Below are 17,918 nucleotides of genomic sequence, written 5' to 3' on the forward strand. Positions count from 1 at the left end.
CAAAGCAATTTTTTTTATTTTGATAAATCCTAATTTATCAAATTTTCCTTTTATGGAGTATGCTTTTGGTATCAAAGTCACGAACTCAAGACATGACCATATGTGTTTTTTTCCTCCTTTAGTTTGTTAATATGGTGTAAAATTTAGCACAGACCAATCAAAACCTCAGACCTTTCCCGAAATTGGAGTATTCTCTTTACAGTCTTCAAAACGAAAAGTGGTGTAAATTTAGATTAGGATCCCTTTTCCCTGTACATTTCCTCAGGGAGTTCAGGACATTCTCATAAGTTTTTTTTTTTTTCCTCCATGAAGCAATTCTAAGTGTTTGACACCTGCCAAGGTAACACTGATAAGTAGGAAGGCTGTGGAAGAGATCAGTAGAGATAAAGGAGGATGGTTTTACTTTGAATGCCACCTTTCTTAAGCTTTAAAGTGTTATTATTTAATGAAACCAAAGACAATACTGATGAGATTAATAATAATTTATAAAGTAGGCAAAATAATTGAAATAGTATCACATATGATACACTTAATATCATTAACATGGTACAGTCATATTTCAAGGTTTTTCTCTGAGATGGGTATATATTTTTGATGTTGAATATAAGAGGTTTTTAAAACAAATGATTAGAAAGCACAAGCTGCTTTATAAGTAAATTAGTTTTCCTGATGTGGTCCTTAGCAGTGAACTAACCATAAATTGAAAATGTGAAACAAATCATCTTCTGGCATGAAAAATCTCATACAGAAGTTATCTTTGGTAGAGAAACAAATAAAAGATAAAATTAACTCACTGATGCTTTTTAATTCCACACACACACAGCACCTGAATCATCAAATCTAATATGGTAAAAAACCGAAGTCAACATTGTGTAATTTAGGTAGTTTTTATTCTGGTAGCCTAACAATTATTTTTCACTAATCAATATACATTAATTCTACCTTAGAATTTATTTGATTAAATTTCCCTTTGTTACATATTTGGGAGAGTTCAAATGAAGTCTTAGTAAAATGTTAATGCATGACCTGTCCTCCTCAGTAGCAACAGACTGAATTTTTGTTTCACACACAGATGCCAGTCTATTCTGTCTAGAATGCATCTCTTTAGTTATTATTGTACTACACAGAGCTTTTCAATAAGTCCCTATTGCCCATAGAATGAAGCTCAAAACAATGAGTTTTAACCCAAGTCTCCTTGAATCTACTACTGAACTACCTTGCCTATCTTATTTTCCAAGGTTTTTCAATTAATAGCTCAACATCTTAGCCAAATTGGAAGACTTACTGCATCTTTTGAAAACTTTAAATTTTCACAGTTTGGTGTCTTTGATCCTGCTGTTCTCTCTCCCTGGAGAGCATTTACTTTCATCATTTTATACCAAAAATCTATATAGATTGCAGGTATTAATTCAAATGACACATCCTCCACACACCTTCTTGATTCCTCAAAAGAAACACCAAATCACCAAAATTCATTTAAACCATCTTGCCTTTGATCATTAAATCGGGGTGTGTGTGTGTGTGTGTATTTCATTGTTGTTGTTTTGTTTTATATATATATGGAGAGAGAGAGAGAGAGTCTTGTTTCTCATTAGCTCATTGGGGGCAGAGATCATTTCTGACTTATCTTTATATTTAGGAGACTATCTAGAATAAAACTTGGAGGTAGTCAAACCCAAACAATATTACTGAATAAATGCATGATGAAATATGTTGTACAAATGTTTAAAAGTTTCTATATCAATCATTTTATCTATAGCAATGAATTAACAAAATCTATATAAGCTCTATATAGGAATCTATAAAGGAAAATTTATGAAGTTCTATTGATAGGTAATAAAGCAACTTTTTATTCTGTCCAAGATGACATAATAGGAATGGACCAGATTTAGCCTCCCACCTGACACAACCAAAAAACCTAAACAAAATATATGAAACAATAGTTTTAAAGACACAGACATTAAGAAAGAAAAGATGACAAAAGGCAAATTTTCTTCTCTTCTAAGATCAGGAACAAGGCAAGGATACCCATTCTCTACCCTTTCATTCAACATAATATTGGAAGTCCTTGACAGAGCAATTAGGCCATAAAAATAAATAAATAAAAGGCACAGAAATTGGAAAGGTAGTAGTAAAACTGTCATTACTTACAGAGGACATGATATGATATATAGAAAGCCCTAAAGATTTCTACCAGAAAGCTATTATAACTAAGAAATGAATTCAGACGAGATCGGGTGCACCCAGGGTAGGATGGCCGTAGACAAGAAATGAATTCAGTAAAGTCAGAGGATACAAAATCAGCATACAGAAACCAATTGCATTTCTATACACAAATAATGAGATATCAGAAAAAGAAACTAAGAAAACAATTCACTTATAATTGTATCAAAAAGAATAAAATACCTAGGAATAAATTTAACTAAGGAAGTGAAAGACATGTACTTTGAAAACTATAAACCACTGCTGAAAGAAACTGAAAATAACAAAAATAAATGGAAAGACAATGGAAAGAAGAATTACTATTGTTAAAATGTCCATACTACCCAAAGCAATGTACAGATTCAATGCAATTCCCATCAAAATACAACAGCATTTTTCATAGAACTAGAACAAAGAATCTTAAAATTTGTATGAAACCACAGTAGACCCCAAATAGCCAAAGCAATCTCAAGAAAGAAGAACAAAGCTGGGATAGCATGTTTCCTGATTTCAAACTATATTACAAAGCTATAGTAATGAAAACAGTGTTGTACCTGCATGAAAACAGACACATAGATCAACAGAATAGAATATACAGTCAGTTAACCTATGACAAAGGAGGCAAAAAAAAAAAGTCTTCTTCAATAAATGGTGTTGATAAAACTGGACAGCTACATGCAAAAGAATGAAACTGGACCACTGTTTTACACCATACACAAAAATAAATTCAAAATGGATTGAATTCATAATGAAACCATAAAACTCCTAGAAGACAACACAGACAGTAAGTTCTTTGACATCAGGCTTAGCAATATTTTTTTTGGACCTGTCTCAGCAAGGGCAGAAAAAGGTAAAACAAACAAATAGGATTACATTAAACTAAAAATCTGCACAGTGGAGGAAACCATCAACAAAATGAAAAAGTAACCTACTGAAAGGGAGAAGATATTTGTAAATCATACATCCAGTAAAGTATTAATATCCAAAATAGGCAAAGAACTCACAAAACTTAATGTCAGAAAAGCAAAGAACCCAATTAAGAAATGGACAGAGGATTTGAATTGACATTTTTCTAAAGAAGACATGCACCTTCATTAGGTTTTGCCCCCTAAAAATAATTTGATAAATTGAATCTGAATCTAATCAATCTCCTAAATCCAAGGGACAATTTAAAGGGAATACAGTGGACAGAGGAACATGAAAAACTGCACAACAGGGACATAATCAACAAACTTCAGACTACTGAACTCTGAAGGATCCATTTCTTCAACAAATAAATCACAAGGAACAAAAAAACATATGGGAGGAAATACAGATTGGAAGAGACTTAAAGACATGTTTGCATCTGATTCAAACAAAAACACTAAAAATTATATGACATTTATGACACTTTTGGAGTTTTTATGAATGTCAGGAATTATAGTTAATGCTTAGGTGTTTTTAGTGTTATTACAGTTACTTGTTTATGAATTTTGTCTTCTAGAGATATGTACTGATATATGTAACAGTAGAAAGTATAAAATGTTTGGGTTTTGCTTCAAAATAACACAGGGGGAGAAAAATGGGTGAGGGTATAAACAAAACAAGATTGGACTTGAGTTGATCATTGTTTTTTTTTTAACACTTTATTTATTTTTAAGTAATCTCTATGCCCAACATGGGCTAGAACTCAAGACCCCTGAGATCAAAAGTCACATGCTCTACCAACTGAGCCAGCCAGGCACCCTGAGTTGATAATTGTTAAAAGCAGGTTTGTCTATAATGAAAATGGGTTTCTTAAAGTTATTTCTCCACACAGGAGGCTTTTGGGACACTAGTAATATCCTACTTCTTGCCCTGGTGGTAGTTATATGGGTGTGATTATTTGGGGCATGTCATACATTGTAAACTTGAGCTTTATCACTTTTCTGAGTGGATTCATATGCTAAATTAAGGGACTCTCCTTCTGTGGCTCTCTCTACTCTACAATTCTCCCTGATCTCTCTGGCTTGCCAAGGCTCCTTTCTATGGTTGCTCTACCTTAGGATTTCTCTGCCTTGGCACTATTGATATTTTGAGCCAAATAGTTATTTGTTGTAGGGAGCTGTCCTTGCATTGTAGGACATTGAGCACCTCCAACCTCCAACCCCCATTGTAACACCAGAAATGTCTCCAGACATTATCAAATGTCTCCTGCAGAACAAAATCCCCTGGTTGAGAACTACTTGCTTTAGCCAGAAAGATGTCCCTATTGCCTCTGAAGTGTGAGCTATCCACGAAGCACTGCTGATAACTGAGTCTGAACTTGGGGCAAAGCCATGACAAACAAGAAAAATACCACCTCCTCTCCCATGCCAGTCGCTTTTCCATGTTTGACTCTCCTCCACAAACTGCCTGCTTTTCTTTACTTTTCAGAAATCTTAGGTAGTTTGGGGATCTTTTTCTTGTCATGTTTGCTTTTGTCCAGAGTTTATACTTGCTAAATGGATGAGGTGCAGAGAACTCACACTGCCACAGTGAAATTAGAACTTAGAATAGCCTCCATTCCCCTCCCCACCCAAATACACCCATTACAAGTGACTTTATCTAGTTCTCTGACTACTCATATTTTTTTCTTTATATCTAAAATTTATATTTTACTAGAATATATCTCAGTGTCAACCCTTCTGAAATAATTTTCTCTGGCAAACATAGTGGCACTTCAATATGTGGATTTAGGTGGCTTTTTTTTTTTTAAGAGAAACTGGAATTATATCTTTTTATATTTTTTCTTTTCCATTATTTTTCTTTTTCATACACCCCAATTATGCATATGTTGGGTTTTTGCATTCATATTCAATATTTGTCATGCTTTCTCTATTTATTTTTTATTTATTTTTACTATTTCTCTAATTTCCACTTAACTGGTTTGGTTTCTTATTTCTATCATCTATTTTCTCCAGTATCTCTCATACCTAGTATTCTTTCCAAATTCATCTCTGACTTTTTTTCCACTTTTCTCCTAAGTATGAGTTCTATCAGCTCATTTAATCTCCTTCTATTTTCGTGACTCCTCTGTCCCGAGTTTTTTTATATGTATTTCCAGTATTCCTTGTAAACAATATAGGAATCTTATTATGCTTAAATTTTAATCATTATTTTCCAAACAAACATGTTTTTTCTCTTATATTTATTTTAGAGCTTTCTTTGGTACCTTGTTTGGTATCTTTGAAATTAATCATTATAATCTTTACTTTGTTGAGCTAACGATTGTTTAAATTTATTTACGTGCTTAGAAACCAAACTGTATGCCATATATGTAGCCGATTTCTTCCTTCTGAATGCAATTTTCTTCTCCCTGAGATCCATCTTTTGGGAAATTTTTAAGAGAATCTCTGAAAGGAAAAGTTGTTCTTTAAGATTATCTTCCTGTTGCCATCATATGTGAATAAGAACTGGGCATGTAATTTTAGATCACTATTCTCAAGCTGTAATTCCGTTATTATCTGGTATATTAGTTTACTAGGGCTAGTGTTAACAAAGTAGTACACAGTGGGCAGCTTAAACAATAGAAATTTATTGTCACACTGTTCTGGAGGCCAGAGTGCCAAATCAATGTGTCACCACGGTCAGCTCCTCCTGAGAGCTATGAGAAAAGGATGTGTTCCAAGCCTTTCTCCTTGGCTTGTAGATGGCCATCTCCTCCACATGTCTTTTCATACCATCACCCCTCTATGTGTAACTGTTTCTAAATTCCACATTTTTATAAGGGCGCCAGACATACTGGATTGCGGACCCATCCTACTCTAGTATGCCCTCAAACTTACTTAACTAATTATATCTGCACCGACCCTATTTCCAAGTAAGGTCACATTCTGAGGTACTGGGGGTTAGAATTTCAACATATAAATTATTAGGGGAAACAATTCAATCCATTACATGTGGTCTTTTTCTCTGTTGAGAAGTCCAGTTACATTTTGTGGACAGTATTTTTTTTTACTTTGATTATTTTTAAGATTTTCTTGTAATCTCTGGTGATTCTATAGTTCGCTACAATACTTATGGATATGGATTTATTCTTATAAATTTTTCTTGAGACTTAGTAAGTTGTTGTTTTTTAATATAAAAGTGTTTATGGTTTTCATCACTTCTGAGAAAAATCTCTTCCTATATTGGCTCTATATTCCTATATATTCCTATATTTGGCTAATTTGGCTCTATCTCTTCCTATATTGGCTCTATATTCCTATATATTCCTATATTTGGCTAATTTGGCTCTATCACACTATATAAATACTGGATCTATCTCACTCTTACTCCCAAGTATCTTAATTTATCTTCCATGTTTTTAATTTTTTTCTGTGTCTTGCGTTCTGGGTAACTCTTCAGATCTATATTGCAGTTCAGAGATCCTCCTTTTAACTGTACTTAACCTGCCTTCAATGGTCTTATTATAAAAAAAAAATTTAATGGGCGCCTGGGTGGCTCAGTTGGTTAAGCGACTGCCTTCGGCTCAGGTCGTGATCCTGGAGTCCCGGGATCGAGTCCCGCATCGGGCTCCCTGCTCGGCAGGGAGTCTGCTTCTCCCTCTCCCACTCCCCGTTTGTGTTCCCTCTCTGGCTGTGTCTTTCTCTGTCAAATAAAAAAAAAAAAAAATTTAAAAAAAACATTGTTTTTTCTAGAGGTCCTATTTAGTTGTTTTTCAAAGCTGCTTATTTTTTTCATATCATGTTATACTTTTCAGTTTATTTTTGTGTTGGTATTATCAATGTAATGTACTTACTTTACAGTTCTTAACCTGTATTCTGTATTAATTCTGTATTCTAAAGTTCTTTGTGCTTAATTCTCTTGTCATGTCTTTTCATAGTAGATTTTTCCCCCTCATCTGGTTTGTAACTTATTATTGTAAGCTCATTTATAGAGGAAACTATTTTCTCTGTGTTAACTGTATGTGGCCTGGGGTGTGAAAGTGCCCTCTTAGTTACTTCTCCCAGGTGATTTGGGAGTATCACCAATTCAAGATAATTTATTTCATTAATTTCTTACCATAGAAGCATTCCAGAAAATCAGAAGTAATACAAATTAGCATTACAAATCAATACAAGTTTGTGGGGTTTTTTTCCTCGGAGTCTAGATTGAAAAAAAAAAAAAATTCTTCCTGAGCAAAGAAGTGTTTTTTAGCTTACATTTTCTTTCAGGTGCACTTCTAATTTTGTTCAGGGGTAATAATTTTTTTCTGCAACTACTGACCGAAGATTTCTTTAAAACACCATGCAGATAAGACCACTGTCTTATAATTTTTACTAACAATTTGGTGGTAATGGTAGGACGTGAGGATAGTGATGAAAATATAACAGCACAGCCAGTAACATAAAACTGAATTAGACATTTCTTATATTAGTCTTCACCCACCTCTAGCCCATTAAGAAAAAGAAAAGTCTATATAACTAAGACTCCATCTTTTCATTCATTCATTCAGCTGACAGATATTTAAAGTTCCTCTATTTCTGGGACGCCTGGGTGGCTCAGTCGGTTGGGCGTCTGCCTTCAGCTCAGGTCATGATCCCAGGGTCCTGGGATCGAGTCCCGCATCGGGCTCCCTGCTCCACGGGGAGCCTGCTTCTCCCTCTGCCTCTGCCTCTCTCTCTCTATCTCTCATGAATAAATAAATAAAATCTTTAAAAAATAAATAAATAAAGTTCCTCTATTTCTATTATTCAAATGACTTATATTCTTCCATCTTCTCCACTAATACTGGGTCTACCTTGGAACAATCAAAACCAGCTGAGTTGCTCTACTAGCCCTTTTAGCTTTCAAATTACAGTTTTTCTTTATCATGAATATGATCAAATTATAGAATAAAATGAAGTCTAATTTTTTGGATAAATTTTGAGTAGCCCTCAGAGTGATAGGTTAATTTTCATGCATGTAACTAGACATTTAATCATTCTGTGTGGTTATAATTATTCTTTTTGGTATAAACTGATGAGAGCCTGTTTTTGCTACAGTGTGGTTTCCAGTGAGAGAGACATACTTAAGTTTTCTCAGGAAAGTTACAGACATATTCAGTGATAAAAGTAAAGAGAAAACTTTAATTTTCTTGTTTCCAATAGATAGCTTATATTAATGTTTAAGATAATTTCTTTTTTTCTCTAGGTTTTTATTTAAATTCCAGTTAGTTAACATATAGTGTAGTATTAGTTTCAGGTATAGAATTTAGTGATTCATTACTTACATACAATACCCAGTGTTCATCCCAAGTGCCCCCCCTTAATACCCGTCACCCATTTAGTCCATGCCCCCACCCACCTGCCCTCCAGTAACCCTCAGTTTGTTCTTTATAGTTAAAAGAGTCTGTTTCTTGGTCAGCCTCTCTTTTTTTTCCATTACATTCATTTGGTTTGTTTCTTAAATACCACATATGAGTGAAATCATATGGTATTTGTCTTTGACTGACTTATTTTGCTGAGCATAATACTCTCTAGCTCCATCCACATCATTGCAAATGGCAAGATTTCATTCTTTTTTATGGTTGAGTAATATTCCATTTTATGTATATACCACATCTTCATTCATTCATCAGTCAATGGACATTTGGGCTCTTTCCATAATTTGGCTATTGTTGAAAATGCTGCTATATTCCTGGGCTGCAAGGTGGTTCAATATTTACAAATCAATCAATGTGATACGCCACATTAATGAAAGAGAGGATAAGAACCATATGATCCTGTCAATAAATGCAGAAAAAGCATTTGACAAAGAATAACATCCATTCATGATAAAAACCCTCAACAAAGTAGGCTTAGAGAGAATATACCTCAACATAATAAAGGCCATATATGAAAAACCCACAGCTAATATCCTTAATGGGGAGAAACTGAGAGTTTTTCCTCTATCATCAGGAACATGACAGGGATGTCCACTCTCACCATTGTTATTTTACATTGTACTGGAAGTCCTAGCCTCAGCAATCAGACAACACAAAGAAATAAAAGGCAACCAAATCAGCAAAGAAGTAAAACTTCCACTATTTGCAGATGACATGATACTCTATATAGAAAACACAAAAGATTCCTCAAAAAAATTGCTAGAACTGATAACATGAATTCAGTAAAGTTGCAGGATACAAAATCAATGTACAGAAATATGTTGTATTTCTATACACCAATAACAGCAGAATGATTACAATAATTTCTAGAGACATCTGGCTGGCTCAGTTGGAAGAGCATGTGACTCTTGATCTCAGGGTCATGGTTCAAGCCCCACACTGGGTGTAGAGATTACTAAAACAATTTTTTTAAAGATTACTTCTATTTTCTTGGTTCATACTCTGATATGAGTACCCTTGATACAGCCCTAGTTTGTTCTATAAATGATACTGAATCTTGCAGCATAGTTGGTAAAATCTTTACCTAGGTTTGGTATCTTCATATCTAAACTTCTATAATCTTTCCCTAACTATGCATGTAAATACACACACACACACACACACATGCCCGCATAGGTGAATCTCAATTTGGGATATTTCTATTCAATTTCATATCTAGTATATATCTCTCTCTAGCCAATTGCCACATTGATATGTAACCCTGGTTAATTTTTATTTCTCTCATGATACTCTATGCTGCTTATCTTTGTGTTTGCGGTGTCTGTTTCACTGGTACACAGTAGATACTCAATAAATTCTTAGAGAATGAGAGAACCTGTCCCTTTTATTTTTTTCTTTTTAAAAATAATTGCTCTTCTCACCACAAGCAACTCAACACCTTGATGCAAAATGAATGCCTAGTTTGACCTGGAAAACTGCAAATCTGTTGTCCTTTTTCACCCCACTCATATTAGCAAATACTCTTTTTAAGTTGATAGTACTAATCACCACCTAGTGGCTAGGATGAGGAACTATCTGATTTGAAATGTGTTACCTGGCACTTTCAAGGCATTTGGGAGGTCCAAACATTTGGAATTAGAGGTTATCAATGACAGCAGGAGCCTCAAGTGATCCCCAGCAGAGCCCAATCTAGGCCTTGGAAAATCTTACACCTAGATCTTCTTGTCTTGGGTTTAGACCATTTAATCCTCTTTGGGGATGTTTGCATACAACAGTGAGGGCCCCAATATCAGATTTTCCAGATCCAAATCTCAAATCTGCCACTTGCCCTCCAGATGATCTTAGACAAATCATTTAGCCTCCCTATGTCACAGTTTTTCATCTATAAAATTGGATTTCTCATCTATAAAATAATATTCCCATACAGAACTTCATGATCATAATATCACACTGAGGCTCTTCTGAGGACTAAGTACAATAACTCATGTGAATGAATTAATGCAGTAACTGGCATTTAATTAGAACTCAATAATTGAGTATTGTTTCTGTATTGAGTTAGTTCATCTTCCTGGCTGAGTTTGAAACCACTCTTGATTATATTCATTATTCACATGCAATTTTTCTCCAGTCCAGGTCCTGGTTTCCATGTCCTTTCTTGGTCTGCACTGGGGACTGTTTCTGGCCTACCCTGGCCCTGCTTTCTAAATCCATTGTTTGACTCATCATCTTTTCACCCCCACAAACTACCTCTTTGCCTGAGGAGATTTGTGTCTGCTGTAAGATTCTTGTATTTTCATTTTTATGACAATAGAGATCATTCCATCTTGGGTAATTTTCCCTTGTCTATAAATATACCACTTTAACCACTTTACCCCTTATATATCTTTCACTGCATGCTCCTTTTCTTCAGGAAAAAAAAATTGATCATCCCTTTCTCCTACTCTTAACTTCCATTGTATTGTCATGGCTGATAATACAACTGGGGATCTGTGGAACTACCCATATCAAGGAAGGAGAAAACTTAAAAAGTTTTAAAATAAAATTAGGCCCAAATTATATGAATGCTACTAATCTTTAAAGACCTTGAAAATGCCCATGAATCCTCCTAAAAACCTGCACAAACTTGCCATTTTCTAACTCTTCATTTAATTGAAGTGTATGTTTCTTCAAGAACCAACCTGTTGAGAAATACTTTAAAACACTTCTTACATAATATTATTGTGAAAAACTTAAAACATTTTCTGTAAATACTGATACTTCAAGCATATGTTTTATTGTATCAAGTTGGTATTTTGTATCAATCCTAGAAAACTAACCACCACCATAAATATTGTTGTTATAGAATAATGTAAGCCAAATGAACTTACTATACACGATTCATTTCTAAGTTAGGCGCTGAATATAAGAAGAATGAACATGATATCTGATCTGAATTATTTGGGCTTATTCTCCCAGCATGTCCTCCTGTTATCTTAGTCATTGAGTAATTTGATCTTGGTTGTTTCTTTTTTTCTCTTCCCTGTTGAAACAACTGTGCTTTGAAAGTTAGAATAATCAGAACAGCACAGATACTTTTCAGTCAGATTCCATCGATCATATTCCGAATATATTACCTAGTGATGACAGTCTTTTGTTCGGTGGGGTGTTCACAGTATGTTGGGCACTGGAAACATCACTCACGGTGATATTATATGTCTGAGGAACGGGTCAGACTGTGGGAATGCCCTGGTTTGTTGCCTTCAATCAAGTAAGATAATTTGTTCTCATACATTTGGATGAAGGTGCAGTTACTCTCATTGATAAGTGGAGCTGTATAGACATAAGGTCTAGTCAGTTCATTCCATCCTCATACTGGACATTCTTCTCCAAATCGTGTACCACAAGCTAAAAAAGGTGAAAGAATAGATGCCAGTTCCAATTCCTTCTGTCATGGTTTGCTCATCTTCCCTTGGTCTTCTCAGAATGCAGAGTTTAGGAAATTTTATTTTGTGACTTATTTCATAATTTTGGTTTATTTTGTGATTCTAGATAAATCATTAAAATCATAAAAGGAAAGAAATCCTTAATGCTGGCACTATGATCCTTGTGCTATAAAGAAAGCTTATTAGAAATGCTTTTAGTCAAAGGTTTTTGTGATGATGGATTTTTATAAGTGTCAGAGTTTTGCACCCAAGGTCTTATACTTCAGAAACAAAAGAAATTGAAACTTTAGTGACATTTTTGTTAGTATCTATGACAAGGAGTCTCTTCTGAGGTGCTTGTAACTAGGTTATTCAGGTTCTACAGGTGCTATTAATTCACTGCCTACAATTTAAAGATTTTTTTAAAGATTTATTTATTTGAGAGAGAGAGAGAGAGAGAATACGTGGGGGAAGGGTCAGAGGGAGAGGAAGAGAGAAGATTTTTTTATTCAAATTCAATTAGCCAACATATAGTACATCATTAGTTTCAGATGTAGTGTTCAATAATTCATCAGTTGCGTATAACACCCAGTGCTCATCATACCATGTGCCCTCCTTAAGAGAGGAAGAGAGAATCTTAAATAGACTCTGTGCTGAGTGTGAGCCCTACAGGGGGCTCAATCTCATGACCCTGAGAGCATGACGGAGCTGAAACCAAGAGTTGGATGCTCAACTGACTGAGCCACCCAGGCTCCCCTAAAGATTTTTTTAAAACTTGTTCTTCTTGGGCGCCTGGGTGGCTCTGTCAGATAAGTGTCTGCCTTCAGGTCAGGTCATGATCCCAGGGTCCTAGGATCAAGTCCCACATTGGGCTTCCTGTTCAGGGGGACCCTGCTTCTCCCTCTCTTCCCCCGTTCATGCTCTCCGTCACTATCTCCGTCTCTCTCAAATAAATAAATAAAATCTTAAAAAAAAAAACTTGTTCTTATTTTATAAAATTACAAAAGGAAATGGGTTCATTAATGGGTTCATTACTTTTAGAAAAATGTTCCCATTAAATTTAAGCCTGCTTTAGCAATATTCAAATGTATGCACTTATGCATTCATTCAAAACATTTTTTTCTAGATGTCTGTTAAATTATGCAAGTTTTAAAAGTAGCCTGAGACTAACATTTAAGAAGGGAAATAAAACAAAAACATGTGATGGAACCAGACAATAATTATAAATTAATATAGATGTAAAAATAAGATAATATTAAACAGTAATCTGAACAAAATATTCATTTTCAGAAAATATACTGTACAAGGGCAGTTAAGTGGTATCCAGGTCAACAGTAGACATGTGAGATTTAAGAAATCTGGGAAAGGGAATCTAGGAAAATGAGGTCATGAATTATAAGATGGATGGAGTGAAATATAAGACCAACATGTTGTACTGAAGAAAAGAATGAAAAACATTTCAGATAAATATTCCATTAATTAATATGGAATCCCTCAAAATCAAGTTCTTAAGGAAAATTACCACTGGTCTCAGAGTAATTACATATCATTTCATTATGAATCAAGAGAGAAAATATTTCATTACTTGGAATATTGTAGGCTATTCAGCACAATACAAAACAATAATGAAATAAATAATAAATTTTAATCTGTTGACTGTTCTAAAAGGTTTAGTAGATGGAAGGTTCTTTACTATGTTAGAATCTAATAGTAGAAAAATTAGAAATGACTGTTTAGTGGGAGATTAAACATTAAAAGACATGAAACTAAATGTGAGAGAAATATCTTAGGACATCATGAAAATTAAGAAAGGAAATAAGGCTTTTGGCCAATAACGGACAATAACCAATCAAACAAAGAACCCTTACTAAGGCGAAGCATGCTGCTATCACTTTTGTGAACATAGTAATATTGACTAAGCTAACACTAAATTTTTTCTAAATAGTTGATGGTGAAATTACTTGTGATTCAAAGAGATTTCCAGAAGAGGAAATAGTAAAAACTCTGTTTCAATAGGAAGAAGTATAAAGATCTGAGGAAACATTCTCATTAGAGCCCAGAGAAAGGCAACATATTACAGGAAAAAAATTCACTAATCCTAGCTTTGATCCATTTGCATAAAAGTGCCACTATTTAAAACATTGATATCTCAAATCCTAAAAAAGTTGTTGCTCCCACATTCCTCTTTGTAGAAAGCTTCTTTAAGAGCTCTTGATCCCCATTACCCCATCACCCCCATTACCTAACACCCAAAAGAATAATTACTTCATCTTTGCTCCACCTTGAATCTATCTCTGTCATAACACAATTCCCCATTATTATATATTAACAACTAACAAATAACACTTGTAATAGACCGGAAACTCCTTAAGGCCAATGTTTATTATATTCCTATTGCCTCACACAATACTAGCATTTACTGGGATGTAAAAACTTATGAAAAGTAGAAGTTTAAGGTTGTTCTTGAATTAATACTAGCAGTTCAGATATAGTTTGTTATATTACTTCATGGTATTTTGGATTTTTTCTTCTTATCTCTTAACATATTTGTGAAATAATTACCAATTATAATAATTATTATATAACTTAGACTATTATATACATAATGTATATATATATACATAATTATATGTATATATGGCCTGGGTTAACCACATAATTTGCAGGGCTCAGCACAAAATGTAAATGTGGAATTCCTTGTTCATAAAGCGGGAAAAAAATGCCATAAATTACAAAATACAAAGCTTTTCCCTTTCTTTTGAGTTTTCTATTTTAAACTGTCATGGTGTTTTTACTTCCTATTTAATGTCATCCTAAGTAAAGAATATTTAAATTTTAAATTGTTATAAATTTTACTACTAATTTCATATTACACAATGCCAGTTTTAAATGCAAATAGAAAAAAAATCTAACCTTCATGCAGAATCATTGAAATTATACAATTTCTATTTGTAGCTTGTATATGCATATGTATTTTGTTACTGCTAGAACAAAGGATACTCTGCATAAAACTAGCAACAATCTTGTTTCACTTCTTGATATGCACACATTCTACCAACTCACTATTTGCAGCTTACCCAGGAGTAAGGAAGGACTGAAAGGAAAGGAACTATGGATTGCCTTATCTTTCTTTTTCCTTCTATAACATAGCAGCTTCTATAACGTGTTTACCTTGTACTTGCTTTGAGTCTGTACTCCAATGCATTGTGAGTGCAATGGAATTCTGTGTTGATGGGACATCACAAAGGCTATATATGCAAAAGGGATGGCAAGGAATGGTGGTCACATATACTATTCAATATCGTCTCTGCTCACGTGAATGATCTATTATCCATCAAACTCTGCTTACAAAACACAAGTTCTAACATAAAGTTTTTAAGAATTGAAGATGCAACAACAAAGCATTAAATTAAACACAGGGCCCTTCTGAGGGCAAAGCCTGTTGACCTGAATAGGCTGTAAACCCATGAAGCCAACCCTGTATGGGGCCTCCTGATAATATTTAGACCACAACCCCAACCACAGAATAAAGTAAGTGGTCAAACACAATTGGCTTGTAAATGTCACTAGCATTAGACGGCAGGTGACTTAAGTTTTGCCTTAAGTTGGAACTTGAAAACTTTGCTGATTACTTTCGTTTGTGTCCAAAACTACTGTGACCTTTTAGACTATGAAAGGAATGCTAATAAGTTGATTGCCAAAAACTTTGTAAATTTTAAATTTATATAGATGCTATTTATGGAAATCCAATCAGACAAAAGGCTCTGTTACAAAGATACTTCATATCTGAAGTAAAAAAAAAAAAATGGTTTTCAAGCTATGGGATGGCACTCCCATTAGTAGATACTGAAATCAAATTACTAGGTTGTAACCAGAATTTTTTAAATAATGAAATAGACAAGAATAGAAAAGATCAGAGTGCTATACATACAGCAAAGACATGTATAATTTTATGAAACTTTAGTTTCAGGTGTACATAGAGCTATTATATATATATTATAATTATATATATATATATATAAATGAAAGTAATAGGCTGCAATATAAGATGTATTTCTTCCTGGGCTTATCATTTAGAAAGCATTGTCATTAAAATCTGTGTCCTAAGATAAAGTCTATGGTTTCTAAACTCAGGAACTCTATACTGTAACAAAGATTCATTTCAGAAAAAGAAAATCAAATTCATTTAAGTCATACTGACAACTATTTTCTACAAAATGTTGCCTTTCCAAGCTCAGATCCCTCTATATGATTATATTCTCCAGGACTTATAGATAATGTACTCAGCAATTCAAGCATTTGCAACATCCACCAGAGAGTGGGCATTTGGAAGCAAAGAAAGAAAAAAAAACACATTTATTCCCTTCCATTATTTGATTTAATCCTCACAGTAATCTCTAATTGATAATATCATTCTTCTTTTATAGGCAGGGAAGATGAAACTCAGAGAATTTAAGTAATTTGCCCAGTCACGTATCTTATTAGTGGCAAATGGGACTTGGAACCTAGGTTGTCTGAGTCCAAGTCCAGCATTTAAGTCTCCTGAGGTGTTATAATCTTATAAAAAATGTTGAAAAGATTAAAATTAAAAGGGGAAATAACATAACTGATGCACAAAAATCAAGGTTTGATTGTGTTACAGTCTAGTGAAATATAATTTAATTTTGGACTCCATTTTCCCATTGAACCATACCGTAACTAATAGGCAATATTCTTTTGTGAATCAGAGCTTCAGCATTTGCATTTTCTTGTGGTTACATTATAAGAAATAATGTGCAATGTTTTGATTTCTTTGTACCCACAATCTAAGACATTCAAAAACAACAAAATTCCACAAAGGAGGAGGAAAAAATAAATCTTAGAGAATTTTGGAAAGAATAGTATCAACTTTTTATAGCAATCATAAGAAAATCATCTACATTCGTATCAAATATCAGGTTTCCAGCACAGGAAAAGAAAACTGCAGTACCTGCCATTTTAAATTACTCCTTGTCATGTTTTTATTCCTCCTCCTCCCCTGGGATGTTAACGTCTTGAAGAAATATGTGTGCACTCTGAAAATATTTCCTGAAGTCAGTGGATTCCATATGTTCCTAGGGAAACAAATTATTCACTCCGTGGGTCATTCCTGGTGACATTTAGATCTTCTAATCAGTACATTTAGGCCCTATGTACTTTTTATTTTCAGAGCTCTCTTACGTAAAACTACATAGAACTCAAGAAATATTTTCATTGACTCAAACCCTCCCTTAATCTAAAAGAACACACATGAACACACACATACACTCTCTTTCATACACATTTACATACACAAATATATACACAAAGACACACAATTTTATGTACTTTATAGTTTAATTATATTGGACATTGATTTAAGGAAAGTAAGACCACTATTTCAAACTAAGTAAGTGATACAGTCCTAAATGCAAAGGAAGCATTAGAAATGCACACAAAAATATACTCAATAGCCTTAGTTCACAGAGTTGATCGGAAGAATGGAGGCCAAATAACAAATTCTAAGAGATTGTTTCCATTTGTTTTGTGTGTTATTTTGTTTGCTTGTCTTACAGAAATAAAGATCAAGAGTTGGAGTGTGGCTTTTGCTTTCCTTTGGACCAAAAAAGAAAAATAAAAGTGTAGTTCTTGAAATACTTTCCTCATTTGGTTTCAAGGTACTGCCTTTATACTGTTTTCTGAAATGCTCTTTAATGATTCTTTTCTTTACTGACTCTGATGTTGGGGCTTCTCCAAACTATTTCATTGGTCCTCTTCTTTGTTAGTCTTAGAAATTTCAATATTATCACAGGCTTCAATTGCCATTAATGTACTATAAACTCCCCAAACATATATTTTATTCATTTATTGTACATATATTTGCTGATTATTTATATGTCCAGAAATTTGGGGACAGAATAATCATGGTCATCACCATCTTACAACTTAAAGTCATTTACTGGAGCCATATATTATATATACATATATATGTATATATATATATAAAAGAAAAAATAATAATATAATAAAAT

This window comes from Leptonychotes weddellii, chromosome 8 (assembly GCF_054177405.1).
Source record: "Leptonychotes weddellii isolate Sample4059 chromosome 8, ASM5417740v2, whole genome shotgun sequence".
NCBI classification, from domain to species: Eukaryota; Metazoa; Chordata; class Mammalia; order Carnivora; family Phocidae; genus Leptonychotes; species Leptonychotes weddellii.